A 3,438-nucleotide genomic window follows, 5' to 3' on the forward strand; every position below is an offset into this window, starting at 1 on the left:
CGTTTCACTTTCATGCATTAGAGAAGGAAATGGCAACCCACTCCAGTGTTCTTGCCTGGAGAATCCCAGGGACCAGGGAGCCTCACGGGCTGCTGTCTATGGGGTCGCACAGAGTCGTACACGACTGAAGCGACATAGCAGCAGCAAGAGGAGAGAAATATATGTATTTTCTTACAAATACCTAAAAAATTACTCAGACACTTCGCAACTTAAAAGAACAGACATTTATTATCTCAGTGTCTGTGGGTCAGGAATTTGGGGTGCCTTTGTAGGATGGTTCTGGTTTAGTCTCTCTCTCAGAGTTGCAGTCAAGATGTTACCCAGAGAGTGGTATAAGTAAAAGTGGAGTCAGGACCTTCAAAAGTTCTAACCAAGCTCCAGAAAGGCAGTAAGAAAACTGACAAAAGTGGTCAGAACTAACTTTTCAGAGTCTGGAAATTAACCAGAAGATTTCAGCAATCTGGGAAGTTTCAATCAAGAAAAGTGACCGAAACTCAGTAACGACAGTGAGCTTTGGGGCAATTTAACTTGTCTTATCTCTACCCCCCTCTCTCCAGCTCCATGATAGCCTTGAAAATCACCAACCACAATCACAGTGGAAAACAGCCGCCTGGCAGACAGCAGGAGAGGCAAGCCGGGGTCGGGGCTTCTTGAAAGCCTCATTCCCACAGAACCGCCATCATGTGACCTGTCTGGTGGCTCCCGGAATCCTCTATTGCAAGGCTGTCCTCATTGATTAGACGTGGAGCTGGTCCAGTGAGAAAAGTCTTTTCCCTGAGGGTGTTGGTAAAAACATTTCAAGATAATTTTTTTTGATGCTATGGCTACTGCAGGCTGTAGGTAACAATTGAGGCAAACAACAGGCTACCTCAGAAAGTTTAAAAGTAAAATCTAGGGCAAGAGATGTCTATAAGGGCTTTGAAAATCTGAAATGTTCCTCAGAATCCAGAAGGCTGAGCCACAAGTAGTAGGATTGTGTACATGCTCAGAAAAGAACTGATAAGGCCCTCTTACTGCAAGCTGACACTGAGGCTCTTTACAAGCAGAAAGTGAAGTGTAAGGCAGAGATGTTACTAAGTCTCTGGCCGAGGGTTGAAGGCATACCACGACAAGCATACAGAACCCCTTGGCAATGACCAGGTGATTTATTGTTCCAGGCAGTAAAGGAAATCTTCGACCAATTGTTAGCACTAATCTAACCAAGCAGAGACTTCAGTGGACACACACCAAAAAGCATACAGACCTTACAAAAATAGTTCCGAGAAGTTACCCAACAAGTAACTTCAGCAACTACAAAAACCTCTGAGGATCAGGGAGGAACCTGAATTCCAAAGCCGCCACATTATATTAATTTAAATGGCCGATTTTCATGAAAATGTTACAAGACATGAAAAGAAGCAAAAAAACAATGTGATCCAGATATGGAGGCGGGGGCGGGGGGTGCAGTTGGGCAGCGGGGCGGGGGGCAAAACTTTATCAATAAGAAATAGCTTCAAAGACCAGACCAGAGACTTTAAATCATCTACTTAAAGTATATTCAAAGAACTAAAAGGAATACTATTTGTACTAAAGGAAAGTAAGAACACAATGTATTACCAAAGAGAGGGTCAATAGAGAGAGGGAAACCATAAATTTCTCTACAATTCTACTTTTAAACTTTTTAAAGAAATTTTAAAGATTTTACTTTTAAACTTTTTGTAGAGGAACAAGGGCAAAAAGGATGTTTGAAGAAATAATGGCAGAAAATTACCCAAATCTGATGAAAAACATCTGCCTACAGACCCAAGAAGCTCAGTGAACTCCAAATATGATAAACTCATAGACAACCATACCGAGACACATCATAATCCCACTACTGAAAGCCAGAGAAAGAGAATCTTAAAAGCTAGAAGAGAGAAGTGACTTAGCACATAGCATGTGTAAGACGTCCTCAGTAAGAGCAGCAGCTGGTTTCTCATCATGAAACTATGGAGGCCAGGAGGCAGTGACATGCCATGGCGCTGGGATGTGGGTGGGCATCCGATATATAAAGATTTAATGTGGGTGATACCAACACGAAGCAAGGGAGAAACAGAAATGCATATGAGCAAAATTTTCAATATTATTGGAATAGAGTTGGTATTAACCTGAACTCGATGATTAGACTATTAGAAATGAAGATATCCAGAACAACCACTAAGAAAATAATTCAAAAGACACATAATAAAAGAAATGACAAGCTAATTTAAATGGTGCTCTAGGGAATATCTATTTAACAGAAAGAAGGCAGTTGTGGAAACAGAGGAACAGAAAAGATGTGAGACACAGAAGAAACCAATAGCCAAAAGGAAGGCATAAATTCCACTTTATCAAACACTGCGGCTAAAGGTGGAGACTGTCATAAGGGATTTTTTAAAACAATCAAACCACATGCTATCCAATCAATACAAGAGACACACCTTAGATTCAGAGACAAAACAGGTTGAAACTACAAGGATACAAATGATCTATCCCTCAGCAACTGAAAGAGAACTGAAGTGGCTATACTGACATCAGACAAAATACACTTTAAAACAACAACAAAAACTTGTTACCAGGAACACAGAAGGACATTTTATCATGCTAAAAGAAGCAGTCTATCAAGTTCAGTTCAGTCGCTCAGTCGTGTCCGACTCCTTGCAACCCCATGAATCGCAGCACGCCAGGCCTCCCTGTCCATCACCAACTCCCGGAGGTCACTCAGACTCACGTCCGTCGAGTCAGTGATGCCATCCAGCCATCTCATCCTCTGTCGTCCCCTTCTCCTCCTGCCCCCAATCCCTCCCAGCATATAACAATTATAAACATATATACCTAATACTTTTCACTTTCATGCATTGGAGAAGGAAATGGCAACCCACTCCAGTGTTCTTGCCTGGAGAATCCCAGGGACCAGGGAGCCTGGTGGGCTGCCGTCTATGGGGTCGCACAGAGTCGGACACGACTGAAGCGACTTAGCAGCAGCAGCAAAATGCATGAAGCAAAGACCAAAAGAACTGAAGGGAGAATTAGACAATTTAACAATAATCATCGGAGGAGTCCTCAATACCCCGCGTTCAATTATAGGTGGACAGAGGATCGACAAGGAGACAGATCTGAACAACACTGTAATGCAGCTGGGCTTCCAAGATGGCAACAGTGGCAAAGAACCTGCCTGCCAATGCAGGAGACACGAGACACAGGCTCAGTCCCTGGGTGAGGAAGACCCCCTGGAGGAGGGCATGGCAACCCACTGCAGTATTCTTGCCTGGAGAACATGACAGGCCAGGATACAAGGCTCAATAAGTTTAAAAGGACTGAACTCATACAAAGTATGTTCTTTACTCAAAATGGAATAAAACTAGAAATAAATAACAGGGAAATTTGAATATTCACAAATATGTGGAAGTTGAACAACATAATCCTTAATCACTAAAAGAT

Source organism: Capricornis sumatraensis, chromosome 19 (assembly GCF_032405125.1).
Source record: "Capricornis sumatraensis isolate serow.1 chromosome 19, serow.2, whole genome shotgun sequence".
Taxonomy (NCBI): Eukaryota; Metazoa; Chordata; class Mammalia; order Artiodactyla; family Bovidae; genus Capricornis; species Capricornis sumatraensis.